We start from the raw sequence: 27,263 nt of genomic DNA, 5'->3' as shown, positions 1-27,263 counted from the left end.
ACTACCATTTGTAGTAGGGCTGCACGATATATCGAAAAAATATCGTCATCGCGATATTGGCACATGCGATAGGCATATCTAAAAAATGCGCGATAATTTCTAATTATTTAATGTATAAATCATGTCTTTCTTTATGTCTACACTTTGACCAATCCGGCGCGACCATAAATGTAAAGGTGCCGCGCCGCTATTGGCCAGAGTGAGCACATGCTCTCAGGGAGCAACTTGTTCCTAAAAGACACTGCACCTCCGGAATTTGGGACTACTTCGGTTTTTCCACACAGGACGAGTCACAGACACTAGTTCTTTGCAAGTCATGCCGAAAAATCGTGGCTACGTCAAGAGGAAACACGACAAACCTCCACAGCCACCTTCAATACAACCACAAGGAACTTAACTGTATATTTAACATCTAAAAACCCACAGCCTACTCCGGTAAAGTCAAGCAAACGAAAGGCAAGTTCACAAACTAATATAAATGATAGTTTCGCTTCTGCCGCTCCTTATGAGAAAACTTCGAAGCGACACAAAGCTTTAACTGAAGCCATAACAAGATACATTGCAAAAAGCACGCTCTCTGTTAATGCAGTGTCTGAAGAGGGATTTTTGGAGATGGCAAAAGAGTTCGACCAGAGATACGAAGTGCCATCTCGGACTTATTTTTCCCAAGTAGCTATTCCGGAGATGTATGACGAGTGTGTGAAGTCCGTCAGGGCAGAGCTCAGTGAAGTGGATTTTTATGCTAGCACTACTGACTTGTGGTCCAGTCGAACCACTGAGCCTTACATGAGTTTTACCGTGCACTTTTTGACATGCAAATTTGAGCTCATTACACGCTGCCTAGAAGTAGCATACTTCCCCGACACACACACTGGTGAAAACATTGCTGCTTCCCTGCGGGATGTTTTGAACAACTGGAACTTGCCCGAACACAAACAAGTGGCCATCACAACAGATAAAGGAGCGAACGTGGTGAAGGCTGCTGAGGTCAACAACTGGTTCAGAGTGCAGTGCTTTGGCCATCGCCTGCATCTGGCAATTGGTAAGTATTAAAGATAAAAAATTACTCTCAAGACATATAGCCCTAATGTACTATAACATTTAAATGAATATGTTTATCTTTTATATACTGCAAGTTGGAATTAATGTTGCATTGATGTCTATACAAAATGCATTAAGCTTTTCTTGTTTTGTCTGTCATTTGTTTCAGAAAATGCAGTCAAAGGTGATGATCGCATTACAAGAGCTGTTGGACTTTGCAAGAGGTTGGTGGGTCACTTCTCCCACAGTTGGAGGGAGAAGACTGCCCTGACAAAAGCACAAAGAGAACACAAGCTCCCAGAGCATGCGCTGATAACCGAGAGATGGGGGTCTAGACAACAGATGATTCAGAGAGTTCATGAGCAGCAAAGAGCCCTAAGTGATGTCCTGTCGGCTGATAGGAAGTCCAGACATTTGGTTCCAACTTGGCAGGACATAGATGTTCTGGAATCCATAAACCAGGCATTGCAGCCGCTACAGGATTTCACTGATGCCCTTTCAAGTGAAAGCTATGTGAGCATTTCATGTGTGAAACCTGTGCTTCACATTTTCAACACCTCAATTCTCGCTGCAATAGAACAAGTCAGTGATCTGACCAAATCCATAAAGAAAAAGATACTAGACTATTTGAACTCTAAATATGACAATCCATCCACCCAAGAATTGCTGGATATGGCCTGCCTTATGGATCCTCGGTTTAAAGCAGACTACATCAGCAATGACAAGTTGCATGAAATCAAGCTCCGAGTGATTTCAGAAGCTGAAGAAACAAAGGTAAAGTGTGTCACAGTAATCTTTTCAAAAATTATTTAATAACATTCCAATTTAATAATTTCAAACGTTTATCTTTAAGGATCAAAGCCAGCATGACAATGTGGATCCACCTGAAGACATCCAAAAGCAGTCCAAAAAAATCCCTGGGTAGTTTTTTCAAGAGTGTCCCAGCTCCAAAAACCAGTACATCATCATCACATGCAGTGGATGTGGAACTCAACAGCTACCTCGTGTCTCCCACCATTGACTGTGAAGCTAACCCTCTGTCTTAGTTGGCAAGTTCATCAGGTGAACTTCCCCCAGCTGAGTGAATTGGCCTGAAAATACCTCTGTATACCAGCAAGTAGCTCACCTTCAGAGAGACTTTTTAGTGTATTGGGTAATGTTGTCACATGTGAACGCACTTGTTTAAAACCTGTCAATGTCAACAGGCTGGTTTTCTTGGCCAAAAACTTGAAGTAGTTTACTTTTACTGTTAAGGTTTGAACCTGTTATTTGTTGTTTGAAGTAATTTTCACTCAGTGAAGGCCTGAATACTTTCAAGTTTACATTTTACATAAACGGATTTTAATATTTCAGGTACAAAACAAGTGATTGTTTTCAGTTTTTTGTTGTAAAGCTCTAGCTTCCAAATACTTCTCAATGGCACATTTAAATTTAGAGGTTTTTTTTCTTGTTTTTTTTTTTTGAAAAGCACAAACCCTAAATGGATTAAGGTTCTTGGCCAAAAACTTGAAGTAGTTTACTTTTACTGTCAAGATTTGAACCTGTTATTTGTAGTTTGAAGTAATTTTCACTCAGTGAAGGCCTGAATACTTTTAAGTTGACATTTTTAATGTCTATTTGCACAAATACTTCTCAGTGGCACTTTAAGTTTAGAGATTTTATTTTTTATTTTTCAAAGTACAAACCCTAAGTCAGTTAAGGTTTGGTTCAACTTTTGCTTGAAAGTGATTGTTTTGCATGAAAAAAAACAAAACAAAACATGTGAACATGTTTGTTTATATGTTAAATAAATGCAACATTTGAAATACATATTTGTTGTTGGTATATATTTTATAGATTTTTTTTTCTTATTGGTAATGTATATTGCATTTTTAGGTAAAAAGAAAAAATATTGCGACAATATCGTTATCGCAATACTAGACCTCCATATCGCATATCGCACTAATTTCCAATATCGTGCAGCCCTAATTTGTAGTCAATCATGATCATCACTAACAAGAAGTTCATAGATCTTGGCCTTGTCAAGTTAAGGCACTGAAGAACCTTCAGCACCACTTATTAAAAGATTTAAGTGAGCATGTGTATATATTTAAGTATATGTAAATTCAAACTTGTGAACCTTAGTCTTGTTTTTAAAAGTCACTTAAGATGTGTGCTGTGCAATCATTCCATTCTGTAAAACAGAAAAATGAAACAGATTTAGAGTGCCAGGAGAGTCCTATAAATATTCCTAGTGTGTGTCACACACTTGCCTAATCACTGATTTCAAAATTCCCCACAAACTTGGGTTGTACAATAACTTCTTCAATTTGTTAAATTGCAGTTATGCGCTGGGGCTGTTCTCTGCTCATCCTGCAGACAAGAAGGATGATTCTGATTAAATTGTTGGCTTTGGCACTGATGGTGCACCTGCGGTCATGGGCCCATAGAGAGGAGCCACAGTCCTGAAAACTATTAATCCTAACCTGTCTGTCATTCACTGAATCATTCAAAAGTTTGACCCTGCAGTCCATAATGCTGTAAAACACATCACAGTACAGAGTCACTTTCAAATATTTATCAGTTCTTGATTTGTAAAGTTTGCTGCTGATCTTAGTAAACAGAGTTTCCTCCTTCCCTTTCCACAGGTTTTGTACTGTAGCATTTTTAGATTACTTCTTATTAAATACTGAAGTTAAATGGAACAGCAGTAATAGGAAGGGGGATTTAATTCTGGTACGTTAAACAGTTTGTATTGTTTGACTGAATCACAGGTGAAGAAGAAAACGTGATACTGAGATTATTGTGCATATTAATTTAATAAAAATGTATTCTTCAAAATGCTGTGGTGATATGTTTAGCTGAAGTTCAGTTATTCTATAAATGTACAATAATAATTACTCATTAAAATGTGTTATTTTATATGCGCCACATCCCTCCAGTTGTAAAGACAAAGATGAGTCCAGCTTGTGAAGAATAGATACAATAAATATGTCAAAGCATGAAGTTGGTCAAACAGCCACAGGTCATGTGTACATTTGATTTAGTTCCAATGTGCACTACATCATGATGCAGAGGCCATTTATTATATTACAGTGGACCGTCACATGTACCAAAACAGTGCAAGGTATCGATTTCCGCACTCATTGATGGAGGCCCAACCCCATAACTGACAGGACACAAAGGATCCACTGCCAACACCCACCACCACCCACTACAGGACACCCTCACTATTTCCCCAAGAGGTCCCATGAAAATCCTTCATTTGGTAAATAAAGTGGTTTTTAAATTGTTCTTAGTCCACTGCAAATGTTTTTAATCTTTGTCCTTCCATATTATCCAGTTAGATGGTTTATATAAAGATGAAATCTGTTCATTATTTTTCCAGTCTACACTTTTTCACGTGTTTTTAGACTAATCACCTCATGACAAACACAGATGCATTAACATAAACACATTGCAATACATTTTACTGTAAAAGTTCACATAGAGGAAAGAAGAGGTTATAATCTTGCTTTGGTCTTTTGTTTGGACACCAGGAAGAAGCATGCAAATTAATGAAGCTCAAAATATTTGTTGATAAATACACCTCTAAAAATACCTGGGATACCTTTCCTTGTTATGGTTTAGATACTGCTGGATTTGAATCAACAAACTTTGCATACCGACAGTGTGCTACTTTGACCTACTACTGTATGTCATGAGGTGCTATCACAGTTTAATTTGTTGATGTTAAAAATTATTGTAATTTTTTTTTTTATTTCATTGAGACACATCAAAGAGGTAATAAAAAAATAAACTGAAAAGATGTGTGTTTTTTGTATCCTGACTGAAAACAAAGAGATTCTTGGGTAACATTTGATGGACATAATCCAGGTTCTACAGGGAGATTAACTACTTCAAACTTGTTTGAGTTTCTTTTACAGTTACTATATACAGTGGAGGCCTTGCACAGCCAAATACAGATGTTTTCAGTTTTTGAGTGGTGAGGCTGAAGGTGGGACAAAAAAAAAAAAAATGTATTAAAAGTGAAAAAAAAAAAAAAGCTGAAACAGGAAAATATCAGCAGCTAAAGTCTATACACACTCCCCTCCACATGTCCTGTGTTCTATGACTCATGTCCTCACTGATTGACTTTACATGTAACTTTATATAACTACACTACCATTTTTTTACATTACTATTCAGCAAAGTAACCTCCTGAGACCTTGCATCCACATACAGGGACATTACATTGTGGCTTTGCTGCACCTTATACTTCATTCTGCTCAATAGTGTTTGTTAAGTCATGTTTTTGTTGTGTTATGCTTTAAAATAATCCCATTGTCCACATCTGAGGACAAAAGTATGTAACAACCATGTAACAAAATACATCTTCCTTTTCAAAGAGGAAGCTTAGTTTATGTACATATCGGGTCCATCTAATCACAAATACGTAGGAGAAATTAAAAATGCATCGAAAACAGGAGCTCAGGTCTCAGGAGGTTAAGTATTTTTTTATATTCAGCACTTTGTTTTGACTGAAACTATCCAAATGAAGGCATCACTTGCCTTTATCTTCTAGATAATGTGACTCAGCTGTAAATTGTGCATGTTGTTACCTAGACAGGATTTTATATTCACTAGCTGGAGAAAGTGCCTGTGGAAGATTCAGGAATTTGGACTTTTAAGGACTTTGTAGACTCACACACAAGATTTATATGAATGCATTTTTTTTGTGTGTGTGCACCTTCTGTATATATGTATACTGTCCTTAAACACAGTCATCCAAACCTTTGACTTGTTGCCTTGTTGTTGTTGCTCGTGTTAGTTCACTGGTCAGAGAGCGGAAGGCCAAGTTTGAAAACATGAGTCTGTGGGTGGGGTTGAGCAGGTTTTCAGTATTTAACATCTGAAATTCAAATAAAGCAGGTATGGTTGAAATGGCTCTCCAACAGTTTGTGTGCTGTTTCTCTGTAATGATCATTCTCCTTTGCAAAGGTGAGGTTTGATTTTTATTGGTCACCCATTTTCTTGTTACCTGCTTGATATGACAAGAAGTCAGAGTTCAACATTAATGAGAGGTAGAAAAGTAGCTCTTTAAAGACTATTTAAATTTTTTAAATTCTATCTGGATACTGTGAAATGACTGACTTGGCATCCTGCCTGTAGTTCCTTGCAGGATGGGAGGGTTAAAGTGGATTAAAAAATTAATCTGACGGGGCCAAAGAAGCAAATACCTACTAGTGGAAGGCAGTAATACTTTTGATTTTATAAAGGAGATCGGTTACTAGACTGATCGGAACCTGTTGTGATCCACATTGCATTACTTGAAATTGTTTGATATGCCTATTTTTTTGCTTTTTAGATTTTTTTTCACTTGCAGTTTGGTTAGCAAGCCAATAAAACTGACATGTTTTGCACTCCCATTTTTGACTTAGTCAAAATTACTACAACCTGGTCTGTGTTTTCTAATCAGTTCAACAATTCTGGAAGTTGGAAGAAATAAGTACCCACAAGGGACTCGGTCTTAGTGGAACTTTCACATATTTTCTTTGTCATGGCCCTGGGTCCTGTGACCCAGCCTTCTTAGTTGAATTTAGTTTTGACCTTTGTTTCCTTGTCTCGTTAGTGTTATGTTGTTTACCTGTGTTTCCCACATGTGTCTTCTTCCATCATCAGCCCTCGTGTATTTAAGTCCTGTGTTTTCCCCTGCTTGTCGTCATGTCCTCGTCATTGTCCTGGTCTCAGTGCTGTGTGTTTTTCCCATCCATGATTATGTTCACTAATTTTTGCTGCTGGCCCTGCCCAGTTCACTTTTCTTGTGTTTTCCAGCAATAAAGTTGAGTTTTGTGTTTACTGCCGAGCCTTTAGTCCTGCATTGGGGTCCTCATCCCGTCGGACGCCCTCCGTTTCATGACATTCTTTCTCTCTAATTAATGCTGAAAAATGCAAATCATGATGCAAAATCCACAGGTTTAACATATTAATCTTTGTGTTCCACTTTACAGATGGTCATTCACAGACACCTGGTGAGCATCCAAGACTAATTTTGCACATTCTTCAGGTTCAAAAACTTGTCTCATGTTTATTTCCTGACAAGTAAGACTGTCCTCTCTAAGTAGCAAAAGAAGGAACATGGATCAGTTTCTACTCTGTCATTAACATTAATCAACAACAAATTGTATAATACAAGCTCCAGTGTAGGATTTCCCATTGAGTAATGGTGTACTTTTACTATTTGGAAAAGAGGACATTTTTCACCAAAAAATATATTTTAGGAGCTTATCGGATTAGAGATACCATTTAGCCACTTTAAAGGAACATTTTGACATTTGCAAAAGAGGTAGACAGATGTACAGATGTCTACAGACGGCAGATGTAGACAAACAGATTGTAACTTTTACATCGTCTCATGCATCAGCTTTCTTAATGTTGGGTATTCTGCAGAACTCACAAACTCTGCCATACACTAATTCAAATTTCAATGTTGGATGACTTTCCGAGTCAGGATGAAAGTCTTCTTCTGTCTGGGTAGTGTCCAATTTGTGAATTTTATGGTTAAGTTTACTTTAATTTATTTAAACAGGGACCATGTACAACATAAAAAAAATGTTACCTTTGTTGCATTGTAACAGAGCTAGCTTAAAGCTAATTTGCGTCTTGGAAGTCTTGTGCAGTGTTTGTCTGTAAAGCTTTTTTAACCTGTAATATTACATTGTTTATTATATTTTCACAGCATTAATAAGTTGGGTGTGCTTACCATCAAAAATACTAGTTACCTTATTCACAATGAGCACTCTGTGTTGTTTTCAGCTGTGCCAATTAGATTAGTTGGGTCTGAATCAACTCGGTGTTCTGGCAGAGTTGAAGTTTATCACAATAACAGCTGGGGAACCGTCTGTGATGATGGCTGGGACTTAAATGATGCTCAGGTGGTTTGCAGAGAGTTAAACTGTGGGCCGGCACTAGAGGCTCCTCGATCAGCTCGCTTTGATGCAGGAACTGGACCGATCCGGTTTAATAATGTGACCTGTTCAGGTAGTGAAAGTTCTCTAATGGGGTGTCCACACAGTGGATTTGGAACAAACACCTGTGGACATGGTCAGGATGCAGGTGTCATCTGTGCAGGTGAGAAAACTTTTAGATACTGAAGACTTTGCAAGTCAGTCTGTTCTTGTGCGTCATCCATGAAATCATATTTAAATGTAAGAAATATATTAAACTTTTGTTCATGTCTTTTGCATTTTAGATCTGATCAGACTAGCTGGGTCTGGATCAACTCGATGCTCTGGAAGAGTTGAAATTTATCACAATAACGTCTGGGGAACTGTCAGTGGTAATTACTGGGACTTAAATGATGCTCAGGTGGTTTGCAGAGAGTTGAACTGTGGGATGGCACAACAGGCTCCTCGATTAGTTCCCTCTGATCCAGGAATTATACAGAATTGGCTTGATTATGTGTCCTGTACAGGAAAGGAAAATTCTCTAACTGAGTGTCAAACCAGTGGATTTGGATCATACCGCAGGACTTATAATTATTACTATTATCGTGAGATTGCTGGTGTCATCTGTTCAGGTGAGAAGATTTTTTTAGATACTGAAGACATTTAAGGTCAATCTGTTCTTGTAGTTTTCCAGGATTTATTTTTATCATGTAATAAACATATTAAAATAGAATTCATGATTTTTTACCTCATAGGCCTCATCAGATTAGCTGGATCTGGATCAACTCGCTGTTCTGGCAGAGTTGAAGTTTATCACAATAACAGCTGGGGAACCGTCTGTGATGATGGCTGGGACTTGAAGGATGCTGAGGTGGTTTGCAGAGAGTTAAACTGTGGGACGGCACTAGAGGCTCCTCGATCAGCTCGCTTTGGTGCAGGAACTGGAGAGGTTTGGTTTGGTAATGTGACCTGTTCAGCAAATGAAAGTTCTCTAACTGAGTGTCAACACAGTGGATTTGGGAACCAAAGCTGTGGACATGTTCAGGACGCTGGTGTCATCTGTTCAGGTGAGACACATTTGTGATCATCCACACATTTTGCTTCTATTTTTATTTATAGATTCATCATGCATTCATCAGTGGGTTTTAAGCTGAAATTCATTGTGAACAGTCCATTTGAGCTCTCTCCAGAGAAAAATGGATTCATATATGCAACTTTAACAATTTATGGCAGATGTCTTCAGAAAGGGGGGGAGGCGCCCTGAGTGAGTGTGTGTGTGTGTGTGTGTGTGTGTGGGGGGGGGGGGGGGGGCAATTGGACAATAGATAACAAGCGACTATTTTTTGAGTTTCTAGTTATGGTGTCCAAGGCTAAAAGTCAGATTTTCAAATGAATTTAAACTCATTTAAACTAACATATTCATCTTGCTGTAACCAAGTTTCTGTAAGGCAGAAATCAACAAGTATTAAATCATTTACTAACAGGGACTTAGAAGAGAGAGACCTAAAGTTTAATGATCTACATTTAACTGTTTTAAATGAGGGGCCATTATTACTGAAACACTCACACACACTACTGAAATTTTATCACTCACACACACTACTGAGGAAGGCGTTTCAGGTTCAGCGTTTCAGTAATAATGTCCCTAATGGCCCCTCATAGTTTCAGTCTTTAGTGCAGTTGAGGATCACATATTGTACTTTCTTTGTGAATTTTTATGCTTAAATTCTATTTTCTGTTTTTGGTTTGGTTTTTTGGTGGTCTGGGAGCAGGCACCATCTCTATGGGGATGGGGTTTTGGGGGGATGACAGGAGGGGAAAAGCTGCAGAGAGGTGTGTAAGACTGCAACTCTGCTTGCTTGTCTCAACCTAGGACAATCACATTTTGTGGGCTTAATAAATTTGGCCAGATTTCTAGAAATGAGAGCCGCTCCATCCAAAGTGGGATGGATGCCATCACTCCTAACAAGACCAGGTTTTCCCCAGAAAGTTTTCTGATTATCTATAAAGCCCACATTATTGTTTGAACACCGCTCATTATTATTATTGTTAACTAAAACAAACAAAATAATGTGTTATCTTGATAACCCAAGCAGATAGGTGGCTACGGTGTCACACATGTGGATATGCCAGTCCCAAACCCATCCATATCCTCACTGCAAGGAGGATGCAGATGATAAATGGGTTTGGGACTGGCATATCCACATCACTGTGTGACACACACAAAAAACAAACACACAATTTTGAAAAGCTATATTAGAGCTTTGTTTCCTTCAGTTAGCTGTTGAATACAATTTATTTATTACTGTATAATTTGTTGAGGTCTTCTACACACAATAATTACTACACCTGACAAAGTATGAAAAACTAATACTAAAACTTATAAAAACTCAACTAAAACTAAGCATTAAACAAAAAAGAAAAACAAGCAAACCACTCTAAAAACCAATCAAAACCGAGTTAGAGAAAAACGTTAAAACATTATAAAACTTAACTATAACTAAACTAAAATCCAAAACTATTATAATCCTGTTCCCTAATGTGTGTCACCGAGTGGGAAAATGATAAGAAACGTGAATGTGGTGTATCAAGGTCTTCTGTTTAGGACTTCATGGTCACAGACAACCAGCTGGCCAACCCTTCCAAACAAGCCATATTTGTTTAGTCTTTTTCTATTTGTGCTGTCATGAACATTAACATTTAACAATATTTAACTTGCTAAGTGAGATCTGTAGAGTCTGAAACATAGGACTTGTTTTTTGTTTGTTTGTTTGTTTTGAATTTTCTCTGAATATTACATGTTCTGACCGTGGGGTTGATTTGAAGACTGTGGGATTGTTGGCATACATAAATACATGTTGACATGATGTTTTAGATCAGGGGTGTCACCTTAATCACATTTATTTTCTAGGAACTGACAGATTTCCTCAGGCAGCTCATGGCACCTGTGTGATAAAGCACGTCACCAAATTCAGAAGGTATTTCCTCCAGAACAGGCCAAAACTGACAGTAATTTAAAATTTTGCCTCTTAAAAAGTTCCCTGTCTGTGTTACGGCGCTTCGGGCGCGTTCTGTCTTCGGGACTTTGCTGCGCACCGTTTCCTCGTGTGTGACGCAGTGATGCACTGCCAGCTCACCTGTGCAGGTCTCCCTCTGCACCTTCGCCCGTTTCTGTCCCACCAATCCGCTCTTTTCCCCGCACATCACAGACAAGGAAAAGAGACACACGGTTTACCTCCGATGTCAGCGTTCAGGACCTCTGCCTCGTGCGTTTTTGGAAAATCATTGTTTCCACTTTTCGTTTGGCCATTTTGGGGGGCCAGGCTAAATTAAATGTTACTGTAAAAAGAGCGTTTTTATGTGTCATTAGCAACAGGGGAAAACGGATTAGCGCACAGGTCTTGGCCCACATGGCATCTGTTGTAGTGCATTGTGGGATTTGTAGTATAAGCGGTGTGAGCACTATTTACCTGGGCAATTAGCAATATGAAATCATCTCGCGGGCTGTATATACTATATTGCGGGCCGGATGTGGCCTGCGGCTCTTTTATAGAGGTGCTCACACCTGATGATCAATTAATCAAGCGAATTTGATCAGGGGCAGGAAGCTACTTCATTTTCAATTCTTATGGAAACAGTGAAGGTGTTTTTCACACTGCTTTTGCATTTTAGTTTACATATAACTGAGGCAAAATGATGCACAAAACCTTAGAATTTAAGTAAGGTGTACTTACTGAGTGTCATGTTTGTTGCTGTCTATGTTAATTTTTATTTATTTATTTTTGTCAATTGTTGACTGGATGGTTGACTGGTTTAGAAGTTTTTGCTATATTGTGGGATTTTGCTAGTGCTGTAGTACTCGAGCCCGGTCTCGGTCTGAAGACCACTTTCAGATGGTCTCGAGACCAAGACCACTCTCAAGTACTACAACTTGACCCATTGAATCTGTTTCATAGAGTGTTTTAATACTTTGTTTTAGCATTACTAATATCACATCTTGCTAGATATGTGAGGACATGGTGGTCTTTAGCCTGCTCAGGAGATGTTGGTCACTAACACAAACAGCAACACTTACATCCTGTTGTTAAAATATTGGCTAATAATGTCTTTAAAGTATTGACACAAGAATATTTCAACACATTACAGGCAATATCCACTTGGAAAAGGTGTAACTGCTGTTCTCCACGATGCCGCCACCTTGTGGTGGAAGTTGTAATATTACATGAACCTCTGCCAGGACATTTGCAATCCACCTTACAACCACAAATCAACAGCCAATTTCAGATTCAGAAGAAACTGTCAAAGATAGTATAGTGGCACCCCAACATCCCAAGAGAAAAAAATATGAAACCTGGCTACAATAATGTCCTTTTACCATAATAATTATTTAGATGTGTTAGTTGTTGTGTTATGTGTTCTACACTTTATTAGTTTATTCTAGTATATATTTTAACTTAAGATATCTAATGAAACAATAAAAATCATTTGCAAACTTGATAAACCCCTAAAACCTCATCTTTACCAATTTTGTCTAATTTAATTAAAAATTAGAAAAATGTGATGAAAATTAACTTTGTTGTTTTTGATTTACTTATTTGTCTTTGCTGCTGTATTTGGATGCAGCAAAGGCAAATAAAACTAATAGAACCACAATGGAAAACATGACTGGTAGTAACTCCCAGCTTGACTAATCAGTATTAAACAAAACAGCAAAAAAGAACTGCAGGAAGAAAGTAAATAATATTGCTGGAGCTGAGTGAGAAAGAGACAATTTTCTGACTTTATATACATGCAGGTGAGACTTCTGCAGCCAACGAACAAACTGGACTAGGAACTAATGCACTGCTGCCAACTTTTTAGTACAGAAAGCAGCTACTGGCTGTCCTAAAAGTCGCTAGAAGTCGCTATATGACATCATCACCTAATTTACATAATTGTTCATTTGTATGTAACTGTAACTGAGGCTGTGGGAGAGAGGAATAACATCTTTGGAGAGACAAAAATCAAAGAAAAAGCACCCTAAATACATTTAGAGCTACAAATGAACTTTATGAAATAACTTAATGACTTTGATGCTTTGCTTAGAGCCACATTACATTAATCAATTCTGTCCCATATTGTTTAATATTAGAATATCAGATTTAATAAAAACACTGTTATGTGGGGTGCAGTTACTAGATCTACATTCCAGCCTCCTACTTTATCTGGGCCACTGTTGTGTAAGAAAACTCGCTGAAGCAAGGTCCAGGGGAGGTGGGGGTCCCTCCTCTGTGCTGAAGTGAGGGACGCGGTACGAAGGCTGTATGTACACTGAACATGATGACAGCGGAGAATTTCAGGTTTCCGCTCTATCTCAAAAAGACTCCAAAAGTTGCTGACATCACTGGAAAAAGTCACTAAATTTGTCACTGGTCGCTTTTTGGGAAAAGAATCATATGGGAGCCAACTCATCAAGTTGGCAACACTGAACTAATGACAGAGGACAAAACAGGATGACAGATGTTGAAAAGAACATTTTTTAAGGCCAAGCTGTTTTGGCTATTAAATTACCTTTTTCAGTGTACAGGGGTCAAGATGGCACCTGTGTTTGGCGTTGACTCTGCCACTATCTGTTTACATGTTGTATTTGTTTTGTTGTTGGCTTTCCTGCTTGTGTGTGATGGTCTTTCTGCTCACTGGGTGTATGATCTTCAAGCTCCATTACACATCCGAGCTGCTATGGGAAATCACAGCATTGCTTTTCCATGCTTCGATGACTCGCACCCTCAGCAGCTGCAGTATTTCCCACTGGCTGATGCCAGTGGTGCTGCCTGGTGCTTTGGAGATAAGGAATTTTTGGGAGAGCTCCTCAAGTCATCAGGATGCATCGCACTTCCTCACTGGATGCTTTTGTCAGGTCTTACTGTCTCTGTCAAGTATTTCCTGACTTGCCGGTGGATTTGGTGCCCCCCCCCACCGGTGAGTAAAACTGATGTGTACTGTGGATCTATTTTTCATGGGTTCTGCGTACCTTGCCACAGTTACCTTCTACTAAGAACCCAGTCCTGGCCTCTCTTAGGATGGAGTTGATAAATGCGCACATCATCTCAAACAAAACTTTCATCCAGAATGATCTGATTTGGTCCAAAGACCTGGATTTCTTGCTGGTGACTGAAGCCTGGCAGACTGAACTGGATCATGAGCCCACACTGAACTGTGTCCCAATGATTAATTATTTCTCAGTGCACCTCGTTCTTCAGGACGTGGTGGAGGCCTTGCCGCAGGTTTTTAATCATCTTTCTACAGATACATTTTTTGCTGTTTTTAACATTGATGATGCTTTTTTTTTTTTTTTGAACAAACATGTCGATTTCATGGTGCCACCCACCTAGTGGATGAAAAAAAGTGAAAAAAAAGCAGGAAAATGACGAGATGGACAACAGCAGTGTTTCCCTCTCTATACACATTCATAGCTCCAGATGCTTTACAAACAGATCTGAGTCTTTAGTGTGAAAACTTTCTTTCCTTCTTTGTTAATAAGATCCATCACATGAGAGCAAACATCACCCCTCCCCCTTTCTCTCCATGTTTAAGCCAGGCATCAGTCTCAGAGAGCTTTGAACTGACATCTCTTAATGCGTTCATCAGTTAAAAATTAAACTATCCTCCTGCTCAATTGACAATTGACCAGTCTCAATGTTCAAAGAGGTGTTTTGTACCATTGGACGGTGTAGGTAATTAATAATTCTTTAAAGGGGACATATCATGCAAATCTACTTTTTTTTAGCTCTCAAATACGTTTTTTGTGTACTTTAAGTGCAGGAAACTTAAAATGTATTATCTCCTGGTGCTGCATAACTATCTTTAGGTCATATTGTTTGGGTCATATTTTTCAGTCTGTTCAATTCCCTATTTTGTTTTCTTGTTTATTACGTCACAGTATTTGCTGTGGAACTGCTAAACAAGGTCATGGACTTGTTGGTAAACCCAATTAAATCCAAAGTTTTCAAAAAAACACTGGGATGAGCAGGTTCTGGTGCAGGCTGTTTATTAGACATCTTAGTTACACAATACACAGACAAAGACCAAAACACAGACAGTAACATAGTTAGGACTGAGATACACAGAGAGAGAAAGAGAGAAGAAGAGATACACACAGCGACAGAGAAGGAAGGAAAAAAGAGGATAGGAAAGAGAAAAGCAAAAAGAGGTAAAAGTGTGAGACCAAGAGCGGCCAACATTTATATCTTAAAGATGGTAACTGCCCACTTACCTTTGACCCCTCCTAATTTACATAAAGTCTTAATCCATGAAACTTGATCCCCAACCAATCACCTGTAGAAGCTCTGCCAACTCTGGTCCCACATGGACTAAAGAAACAAACACAGATAAACATCACCAGGCTATCTCAAGTCTGAAGAAGGGCAATTTGTGGCCCGAAACGCCACTCGCTGTCAAGGTTTGTTTCAGATTAAACATTATTCAGGAGCTTTGCCGGTGTGCGGACTTTTTTCTCTGTGTCTCAAGGATTCACAACAGCTCTGGCAGGTGTCATAATGAAGGATCTTCTTTCTATTAAAACCTCTGCTTATCTACGTTACAAAAACACAGGTAGATCTGCGGAAATCCATTTTTGGAGCCTACCTGTCATAAGACTTCCTAAAATACAACATGACGTTACAAAAGTCATGACGTTACAAAAGTCATGTGAACCAGAGATGTTCTTGCATCCCACTAAGGCTTTAAGCACATGTGACCATCACATATAACAGGCCTTACCTTTACCCCAGTAACATTAAAGCCTACAGTGTTCATTATTTCAGTGTGTGTGTGTATGACTAATATACTTTAATATATGATATAGAAATAGTGACAGTAAATATCAATATAAAAGTGATTAATAAAAATCCCCAACAGACTTCCGGCTAACCAATCTCATGAATCCACCTTTTTTTTTTTTTCACGCAGTAATTTTGTAGTCCAAATTCATTTATGCCAAGTCAAAATGTTGGGTTGTTGGGTGTATTAACCAACACAATTCAGAGCCTCTCCAAAGTTCCTGGTTAAATTATATCTTCCTTGGAAATGTATCCACAATAGTGGGGAAAGTCCTCCTTGTTTCTCTGCCAGTAGCTAATCATATCGCTGCTCTAGATGTGCCTCAGAAAAGGGGTAAACGAGGGGTCTGTGGAGCTACACTAATGAGGAACTCAGACCAAAGCATTGCAGTTCTACCACAAGTGAATCATTGACATATGAAAATGTCCCCTTTAACTTCTGGCTGTGTCCATTTACATTTTAAACAGGCTGTTATTCACTCTCTTTAAAAAAAAAAAAAAAAAAAAAAAGCTCTTGATTGGTTTTCTTCCTGTCTCTATCACAGGAGCTTTTCAGTTGCTTCTGCTAATTTTGTGTCCTCTGCTGCCCTATCTTGTGGTGTGCCTCAGGGTTCAGTCCTGGGAGCTGTTCTGTATATGCCCCACTTGGAGACATCCTGAATAAATTTGAAGGCGTCTTGTACCACTGTTACGCAGATGACATTCAGAGGTTTATGTCTTTCAAACCCCAGAATGAAGCCAAATTATCAGTTCTCCAAGGCTGCATGCATGTTACAAAAAACTGAATGGCAGCAAATTATCTGTCTCTGAATACTCAAAAAACTTGAGTTCTTATCTGTGCCCCTCAATGAAAATCTTGGACCTCTTTCATCTTCAGCTTACCCCACTGAGAAAAATCTGGGTGATACTTTTGATAAGGTGTTCAGTGAGCTGCTACAACCATACAAAGCCTCTAGAGCTCTGAGGTCTGTTGATCAGTGCTTGCTTGCTGAACCTATATGTAGGTTAAAGACAAACGGTGACTGTGCTTCTGAGGTTGTAGCCCCCAAGTTATGGAACTCACTTCCACTGGATTTAAGATCTGTGGACACTGTTGATACCTTTAAAAGACCCACCTGTGCAGGCTTGCTTTTATTTAGTTCTTTCTATTCATACTGTTTTAATTGTTGCAATTATTTCTGTATTATAAAGCACAATAAACTTTACTTACCTACATGTTGTTATACATAGGTAACTCTTTATGAACATTAAACATACTATATGTACTATACACAATGTATCTTGTGTTTTGTTTTCAGGTATGCCCATCAGATTAACTGGATCAGCTCGATGCTCTGGCAGAGTTGAAATTTATCACAATAACAGCTGGGCAAAAGTCTGTGATGATTACCGGAACATAAATTATGCTGGGGTGGTTTGCAGAGAGTTGAACTGTGGGACGGCACTACAGGCAACACAACTAGCTCCCTTTGGTGAAACAACTGGACCGATCTGGCTTCATTATGTGGCCTGTTCAGGAAATGAAAATTCTCTAACTGAATGTCTGCACATTGGATTTGGAACAAACAGCTGTGGAAGTCGTTTGGAGGCTGGTGTCATCTGTTCAGGTGAGAAAAGCTTTACAGACTGAAAACATTGCAGGTCTCTCCTTGTGTGTCATACATGAAATTGTTTTGGTTTTAATGTGAGGAACATATTAAAATATAGTTGTCTGTTACCTAACAGGTGCGATCAGACTAGCTGAGTCTAGATCAACTCGATGCTCTGGAAGAGTTGAAGTTTATCACAATAACATCTGGGGAACAGTTTGTGATAATGGCTGGGACTTAAAGGATGCTCAGGTGGTTTGCAGAGAGTTAAACTGTGGGACGGCACTAGAGGCTCCTCGATCAGCTCAATTTGGTGCAGGAACTGGGCAGATTTGGCTTGATAATGTGACCTGTTCAGGAAATGAAAGTTCTATAACTGAGTGTCAGCACAGTGGATTTGGAACATACAGCTGTGGACATGTTCAGGATGCTGGTGTCATCTGTTCAGGTGAGAAAACCTTTAAATACAGAAGACATTGCAGGTCAATCTGTTCTTTTTTGTCACACATTAGAAGAATTTATAAATTAAAGAAATATCAAAACATGATTGACTTCTTTTGACTGATAGATCCGATCAGACTAGCTGGGTCTGGATCAACTCGATGCTCTGGAAGAGTTGAAATTTATCACAATAACATCTGGGGAACAATCTGTGATAATGACTGGGACTTAAATGATGCTCAGGTGGTTTGCAGAGAGTTGAACTGTGGCATTGCACAGCGGGCTACTCAATCAGCTGGATTTGGTGCAGGAACTGGACAGATTTGGCTTGATTATGTGGCATGTTGGAGCACTGAAAGTTCTCTAACAGAGTGCCAACACAGAGGATTTGGAACAAACACCTGTGGACATGGTCAGGATGCTGGTGTCATCTGTTCAGGTGAGAAAACCTTTAAATCCTGAAAACACTGCAGGCCCTTCTGTTCTTCTGTGTGATCCATGAATGTTATTTAATATAAGGAACATATTGAAATTTTGTTTATGCCTTTTACATGAATAGGTCCAGTCAGATTAGTTAGTTCTGGATGGTCTCGGTGCTCTGGCAGAGTTGAAGTTTATCACAATAACATCTGGGGAACCATCTGTGATGATGGCTGGGACTTGAAGGATGCTCAGGTGGTTTGCAGAGAGTTAAACTGTGGGACGGCACTAGAGGCTCCTCGATCAGCTCGCTTTGGTGCAGGAAGTGGACTGATATGGTTTGATTATGTGACCTGTTCAGGTAGTGAAAGTTCTCTGACTCAGTGTCAGCACAGTGGATTTGGAAACCACACCTGTGGACATGGTCAGGATGCTGGTGTCATCTGTTCAGGTGAGAAAACCTTTAGAACTAAACACTTTACAGGTCAGTCTGTTCTTGTGCATCATCCATGAAATCTTGTAAGGAACATATTAAAGTATAGTTCACATCTTTTGCCTGAAGGTCTCATCAGATTAGCTGGGTCTGAATCAACTCGGTGTTCTGGCAGAGTTGAAGTTTATCACAATAACAGCTGGGGAACCGTCTGTGATGATGGCTGGGACTTGAATGATGCTCAGGTGGTTTGCAGAGAGTTAAACTGTGGGACGGCACTAGAGGCTCCTCGATCAGCTCGCTTTGGTGCAGGAACTGGACCGATCTGGTTTAATAATGTGACCTGTTCAGGTAGTGAGAGTTCTCTAATGGAGTGTCAACACAGTGGATTTGGAAACCACAGCTGTGGACATGGTCAGGATGCAGGTGTCATCTGTGCAGGTGAGAAAACTTTTAGATACTGAAGACTTTGCAAGTCAGTCTGTTCTTGTGCGTCATCCATGAAATCTTAATTTAATGTAAGAAATATATTAAACTTTTGTTCATGTCTTTTGCCTTTAAGATCTGATCAGATTAGCTGGGTCTGGATCAGCGCGATGCTCTGGAAGAGTTGAAATTTATCACAATAACGTCTGGGGAACTGTCAGTGGTAATGGCTGGGACTTAAATGATGCTCAGGTGGTTTGCAGAGAGTTGAACTGTGGGATGGCACAACAGGCTCCTCGATTAGTTCCCTCTGATCCAGGAATTATACAGAATTGGCTTGATTATGTGTCCTGTACAGGAAAGGAAAATTCTCTAACTGAGTGTCAAACCAGTGGATTTGGATCATACCGCAGGACTTATAATTATTACTATTATCGTGAGATTGCTGGTGTCATCTGTTCAGGTGAGAAGATTTTTTTAGATACTGAAGACATTTAAGGTCAATCTGTTCTTGTAGTTTTCCAGGATTTATTTTTATCATGTAATAAAAATATTAAAATAGAATTCATGTTTTTTACCTCATAGGCCTCATCAGATTAGCTGGATCTGGATCAACTCGCTGTTCTGGCAGAGTTGAAGTTTATCACAATAACAGCTGGGGAACCGTCTGTGATGATGGCTGGGACTTAAATGATGCTGAGGTGGTTTGCAGAGAGTTGAACTGTGGGACGGCACTAGAGGCTCCTCGATCAGCTCGCTTTGGTGCAGGAAGTGGAGAGGTTTGGTTTGGTAATGTGACCTGTTCAGCAAATGAAAGTTCTCTAACTGAGTGTCAACACAGTGGATTTGGGAACCAAAGCTGTGGACATGTTCAGGACGCTGGTGTCATCTGTTCAAGTGAGACACATTTGTGATCATCCACACATTTTGCTTCTATTTTTATTTATAGATTCATCATGCATTCATCAGTGGGTTTTAAGCTGAAATTCATTGTGAACAGTCCATTTGAGCTCTCTCCAGAGAAAAATGGATTCATATATGCAACTTTAACAATTTATGGCAGATGTCTTCAGAAAGGGGGGGAGGCTCCCTGAGTGAGTGTGTGTGTGTGTGTGTGTGTGTGTGTGTGTGTGTGTGTGTGTGTGGGGGGGGGGGGGGGGGGGGGGGGGGGGGGGGGAATTGGACAATAGATAACAAGCGACTATTTTTTGAGTTTCTAGTTATGGTGTCCAAGGCTAAAAGTCAGATTTTCAAATGAATTTAAACTCATTTAAACTAACATATTCATCTTGCTGTAACCAAGTTTCTGTAAGGCAGAAATCAACAAGTATTAAATTATTTACTAACAGGGACTTAGAAGAGAGAGACCTAAAGTTTAATGATCTACATTTAACTGTTTTATATGAGGGACCATTATTACTGAAACACTCACACACACTACTGAAATTTTATCACTCACACACACTACTGAGGAAGGCGTTTCAGGTTCAGCGCTTCAGTAATAATGTCCCTAATGGCCCCTCATAGTTTCAGTCTTTAGTGCAGTTGAGGATCACATATTGTACTTTCTTTGTGAATTTTTATGCTTAAATTCTATTTTCTGTTTTTGGTTTGGTTTTTTGGTGGTCTGGGAGCAGGCACCATCTCTATGGGGATGGGGTTTTGGGGGGATGACAGGAGGGGAAAAGCTGCAGAGAGGTGTGTAAGACTGCAACTCTGCTTGCTTGTCTCAACCTAGGACAATCACATTTTGTGGGCTTAATAAATTTGGCCAGATTTCTAGAAATGAGAGCTGCTCCATCCAAAGTGGGATGGATGCCATCACTCCTAACAAGACCAGGTTTTCCCCAGAAAGTTTTCTGATTATCTATAAAGCCCACATTATTGTTTGAACACCACTCAGACAGACAGCATTTTAAGGGGAACACGCAGCAAAAACATGTTGCTCCTGGTCACCTGCTCTGACCCCCAGAAGACAATCAACTATGGTTGCTGGTGTCACTAGTGTTGTGTTTCTCAAAACAGAGTCGCCAATAACCAGAGTTTGACTAGTCATAATTATAATTAATGGTATCTTAAATTACACCATAATTTAAGATATCTTAAATGTATTTTTAGATAGGCAATAAATAATTTTGACTAGTAAAAATTAAATTCTACATATCTTGAAAGCAAATAATGACTAGGCAAAACTAAATTAGAGATATCTAGAACTATAATATTGACTAGTCAAAATGCCTTTTAAGATATCTCCAAATGAATTACAGATATCTTGAATTGGGTGGCTTTTCTATTTAAGATATATTAATTTACCATTCTGACTAGTCAGAATGACGTTTGAGATATCTTCAATTACGGAGCATTTTGGCGGACTGTTTTTAAGGCAGTTTGTTAAAACGGTCTTCCATGACCTTCCATACTGCTGCGCACTATGACAGGCCGTTTTAACATAAAATCCAATTCACCACACTTACATTCCAGATATCTGAAACGTAATTACGGACAGTGAGACAAACGGATTTTATGTTAACGCGGCCTGCCACATGCGCAGCGTTTGCTGGTGTGTGACGCAGTGAAGCACTGTCCGCTCTTTTCCCCGCACATCACAGGCGAGGAAAAGAGACACACGGTTTACCTCCGATGTCATCGATCAGGTCCTCTGCCTCCCACGTGTTTTTTTAAAATCCCTGTTTCCACTTTTCGTTTGGCCATATTTGGGGGTCAGGCAAAATCAAATGTTACTGTAAAAAGTGCTGACCGACGTTTTTATCCGCTGATCACTGACAAATGTGTCATTAGCAACAGGGGAAAACGGATTAGCGCACAGGTCTTGGCCCACATGGCATCTGTTGTAGTGCATTGTGGGATTTGTAGTATAAGTGGTGTGAGCACTATTTACCTGGGCAATTAGCAATATGAAATCATCTCGCAGGCTGTAATTATATTGCCGGCCGGATGTGGCCCGCGACCCTTGAGTCTGACACGTGTTTTAGATCATCAAACTGCCAAAACATCAGCTTTTATAGAGGTGCTCACTTGATGATGATCAATTAAACAAGCGAATTTGATCAGAGGCAGGAAGCTACTTTCATTTTTAATTCTTATGTAAACAGTAAAGGTGTTTTTCACACTGCTTTTGCATTTTGGTTTACATATAACTGAGGCAAAATAATACTTTATATACTTTGTTTTAGCATTACTAATATCATTCAATTCAATTCAATTCAATTCAATTTTATTTATATAGCGCCAAATCACAACAAACTGTCGCCTCAAGGCGCTTTGTATTGTGGGTAAAGACCCTACAATAATACAGAGAAAACCCAACAGTCAAAACGACCCCCTATGAGCAGCACTTGGCGACAGTGGAAAGGAAAAACTCCCTTTTAACAGGAAGAAACCTCCAGCAGAACCAGGCTCAGGGAGGGGCAGTCATCTGCCGCGACCGGTTGGGCTGAGGGGAGAGAGAGACATGCTGTGGAAGAGAGCCAGAGATTAATATCAATTAATGATTAAATGCAGAGTGGAGTATAAACAAAGTAAATAAGGTGAATGAGAAACAGTGCATTATGTGAACCCCCCAGCAGACTAGGCCTATAGCAGCATAACTAAGGGATGGTTCAGTGTCACCTGATCCAGCCCTAACTATAAGCTTTATCATAAAGGAAAGTTTTAAGCCTAATCTTAAAAATAGAGAGGGTGTCTGTCTCCCGAATCCAAGCTGGAAGCTGGTTCCACAGAAGAGGCGCCTGAAAGCTGAAGGCTCTGCCTCCCATTCTACTCTTAAGTATCCTAGGAACCACAAGTAAGCCAGCAGTCTGAGAGCGAAGTGCTCTGTTGGGGTGATATGGTACTATGAGGTCTTTGAGATAAGATGGTGCCTGATTATTCAAGACCTTGTATGTGAGGAGAAGAATTTTAAATTCTATTCTAGATTTAACAGGGAGCCAATGAAGAGAAGCCAATATGGCAGAAATATGCTCTCTCTTTCTAGTCCCTGTCAGTACTCTAGCTGCAGCATTTTGGATCAGCTGAAGGCTTTTCAGGGAGCTTTTAGGACAGCCTGATAATAATGAATTACAATAATCCAGCCTAGAAGTAATAAATGCATGAATGAGCTTTTCAGCATCACTCTGAGAAAGGATGTTTCTAATTTTAGAAATATTGCGCAAATGCAAAAAAGCGGTCCTACATATTTGTTTAATATGTGCATTGAAGGACATATCCTGGTCAAAAATGACTCCAAGATTTCTCACAGTGTTACTGGAGGCCAAAGTAATGCCATCCAGAGTAAGTATCTGGTTAGACACCATGTTTTAAAGATTTGTGGGGCCGAGAACAAGAATTTCAGTTTTATCTGAATTTAGAAGCAGGAAATTAGAGGTCATTCAGGCCTTAATGTCTTTAAGACATTCCTGCAGTTTAATTAATTGATGTGTGTCATCTGGCTTCATTGATAGGTAAAGCTGAGTATCATCTGCATAACAATGAAAATTGATGCAGTGCTTTCTAATAATACTGCCTAAGGGAAGCATGTATAATGTAAATAGAATTGGTCCTAGCACAGAACCCTGTGGAACTCCATAATTAACCTTAGTGTGTGAAGAAGACTCCCCATTTACATGAACAAATTGGAGTCTATGAGATAAATATGATTCAAACCACTGCAGTGCAGTACCTTTAATACCTATAGCAAGCTCTAATCTCTGTAATAAAATGTTATGGTCAACAGTATCAAAAGCTGCACTGAGGTCCAACAGGACAAGAACAGAGATGAGTCCACTGTCAGAGGCTGTAAGAAGATCATTTGTAACCTTCACTAATGCTGTTTCTGTACTGTGATGAATTCTGAAACCTGACTGAAACTCTTCAAATAAACCGTTCCTCTGCAGATGATCAGTTAGCTGTTTTACAACTACTCTTTCAAGAATCTTTGAGAAAAAAGGAAGGTTGGAGATTGGCCTATAATTAGCTAAGGCAGCTGGGTCAAGTGATGGCTTTTTAAGTAGAGGTTTAATTACAGCCACTGTCGTGTTCTTAATTTGAACAAATAACCATAGACCTCCGTGTGCTGACGATCACGTCCTTTATTACATGAAAACCCCAAACAAAACACACCCCGCCCCCTGCTGACTTCCCACAAGTCACCTGGCCTTCCGGGATCACATTCAAGATCCCAAATGTTTAACATTCATTATTCATGAACACCACATCTCCCCTTTTAACAAATAAGAAACACATTTTCTCTAACACATGAGAAACACATTTTCTCTACTTCCTTACATTCACCCGCTAGGGACACAAATATAACATAACTCTGAAATGTCCAACCTTGTACCCTTTTTGTTAATTAAGTCCAACATAACTCAAATCTTTTATTTTCCTTTTTTTTTTTTTTTTTTTTTTTTTTTTTTTTTTTACAGATCTAGTTTAGTAGGCTTCCTCACTATTCTCCCTGATCTTGTCCTCACACCATCAGCTTTCGCAGGAGTAGCAGATGATGAAACAGCTGATGAAGGCTGCTCTGCAGACACTCCTGTCAACCCCTTTTCCACAGTCTTATCTTGCAAAGTTGAATGTAAGGGAATCAAGTGCTTGCGATTTCGCCTCACTGATCCCTGGGGTAAACCCACTGTGTAGGATCTTGGTGTGCCATAATTTTTGATCACAGTTCCTGGTGTTTTTGCATCTGTGATCCAAACTTGTTCTCCTGGAGATAGGTTACTCAACGGTCTGGCACGATGACGTCTGTTGAAGTTAGCAATGTCCATCATCCTCTTTTTGCCTTCTTTTTGAGCCAAGCTGTCGCTGTCTGGCAGAACAGGATCCAAAGTAGAGGGAAGTGCCGGCAGCGTTGTGCGCAACCGTCGGCCCATTAAGAGCTCAGCAGGGCTATATCCGTTCTGCAGCGGTGTAGCTCTATAAGCAAGAAGAGCTAAATAAGGGTCTGCCGCTTTCTTTAACAGGTTTTTCACAGTTTGTACTGAGCGCTCCGCTTCCCCATTACTTTGTGGAAATCTTGGGCTGCTGGTGATGTGTTCAAACCCATATGAGGCAGCAAAAGACTCAAAAACTCGCCCAGAATACTGTGGTCCATTATCTGACATTAGAACCTCTGGGATACCATGTCGGGCAAAAAATGACTTAAGATGAACTATGATCTCACTCGTTTTTGTCCCCTTTAGGAGGGCTATCTCCACATATCTAGAAAAATAGTCCACAACAAGAAGGTAACTTTTCCCTCCCAACTCAAAAAGATCTGTGCCTATTTTTTGCCATGGGCGGGCTGGGTGCTGGGAAGGTATGAGTGGTTCACTGTGATTGTCTCTTTCCTGTATACAAGTTCTACATTTTAACACCATTTCGCTTATTTGCTGACTGAGTCCAGGCCACCACACTGACTGGCGAGCACGGGCTCTGCACTTAACAACTCCTTGATGTCCCTCATGAAGCTTTTCTAACACATCGTTGCGCATCGCTGAAGGGATAACTAGCCGTGAGCCTTTTAGCAACAAGCCATCTTTCACAGTCAGAGTGGCACGTTCTGGCCAGTAATGTTTCAGCAGCGGTTCCTGTTTTCCCAGATTTGGCCATCCTTGTGTGCACCTCTGCATGACACGAGCACAAATGTTATCACTCTGTAACTCTCCTTTAAGTGTGTCCAGGTATGAGGAACTAACCAGCAGATGTGCAACGATATTGTCCACATAGATGTCTGTGTCTTCCATTAGTTCTTTATCAGAATGTGACATCTGTCTCTTAACAGGTGAACGGGACAATGTGTCTGCTGTCCAGAGTGATTTACCTGGGGCGTACTGTATCTCGTACGAGTAGCGCATGAGTCTCATCCTGAAACGCTGGATCCTTGGTGGGAGAAGATCCAAAGCTTGTCCTCCCAGCAGGGAAATGAGGGGCTTGTGATCTGTTTCTAAGCAGAAGTGTTTTCCTATGAGGAAATCTCGAAAACGCTCACATGCCCAAGTAAGGGCTAAAGCCTCTTTTTCCACCTGTGCATAGCGTTGCTCCGTTGGAGAAAGTGACCGCGAAGCATACGCTACCGGTCTCCAGCCTTTCTCCCACCTCTGGAGAAGAACCCCCCCCAGTCCATATGATGAAGCATCTGCAGAAACTTTAGTGTCTCTGTTCGGGTCATACATGGCCAGTACTGGGGGTGAGGTCAGTGCCTCTTTTAAAGTTTTGAATGCTTTGTCCTGGTCTGTGCCCCAGTACCAGCTGTTCCTTTTCGACAACAGCTCACGCAGGGCCTTGTCCTTTTCAGCCAAGTGGGGAATGAACTTGCCCACTTGGTTCACCATACCCAGAAAGCTCCTCAGTTCTGCCACATTACTTGGTTCTTTCATGTCGGTAATTGACTCAGTTTTTTTTGGATCAGAGCTGATGCCTGAATCTGTGATGATATGGCCCAAGAAGGAAACTTTCCTCTGTGAGAGATCACACTTTTCTACATTCAGCATCAAACCTGCTTTTTCCAGCTGTTTCAGCTTAGCATGTAGACGGGCATCATGTTCCTCCTGGTTGCAGCCCCACACCAGCAGATCATCAATGTGGCAAATCACTCCCTCCAGTCCTTCTATAACCTCCGCCATCGTGCGCTGGAAGTGCTCAGGTGCAGAACTGATGCCGAAGGGAAGGCGATTAAAGTGAAATCGCCCAAACGGTGTTATGAATGTTGTGAGCTGGGCTGAGTCCTTTGCTAAGGGAATTTGCCAAAACCCCATATTGGCATCCAGTTTACTGAACACTTTTGCTCCCACCAGCATTCCCAGACTTTGATCAACTGATGGCAGTACGTACTTTTCTCTGCAAACGTACTTGTTCAGTCCTGTGAAGTCCACACACAGTCTCAGCCTGGGACTGTTTGTTTTTGGGACTACCACCAGGCCGGCACACCCATCTGTAGGTTCCTCCACCCGGCTAATGACGCCCAGCTCCTCCATTCTGTGAAGTTCCTCTTTTACCTTTCCTACCAAAGGCAGGGGAATTCTCCTGGGGGCTTTGAGTGAGTATGGCACCGCCTCAGGTTTGAGTTTGATGTGGTATGTGTGTTGCACCTCACCTAGTCCATTGCAGAGTCTGGGATATACTGTTTTTAGAGTGTCCATTGATATAGAGTTCACGCGCACCAGAAGGCCAAGAGCTGTGATGGCAGGCAATCCAAGCAGCGGTGTAG

The 27,263-nt window shown here is 40.2% G+C and overlaps 2 pseudogenes; both read left to right on the top strand.

Moving 5' to 3' along the window:
• Window positions 1–612: 612 nt before the first annotated feature.
• Window positions 613–16,423, top strand: LOC115797021 (deleted in malignant brain tumors 1 protein-like; annotated as a pseudogene).
• A 554-nt stretch (window positions 16,424–16,977) lies between these two features.
• Window positions 16,978–24,997, top strand: LOC115797019 (deleted in malignant brain tumors 1 protein-like; annotated as a pseudogene).
• The last annotated feature ends 2,266 nt before the right edge of the window (window positions 24,998–27,263 follow it).

Source organism: Archocentrus centrarchus, chromosome 18, assembly GCF_007364275.1.
Source record: "Archocentrus centrarchus isolate MPI-CPG fArcCen1 chromosome 18, fArcCen1, whole genome shotgun sequence".
Classification (NCBI taxonomy): Eukaryota; Metazoa; Chordata; class Actinopteri; order Cichliformes; family Cichlidae; genus Archocentrus; species Archocentrus centrarchus.
Note: the sequence above shows the minus strand (reverse complement) of the source record. Positions and strands in the feature narration are given on the sequence as shown.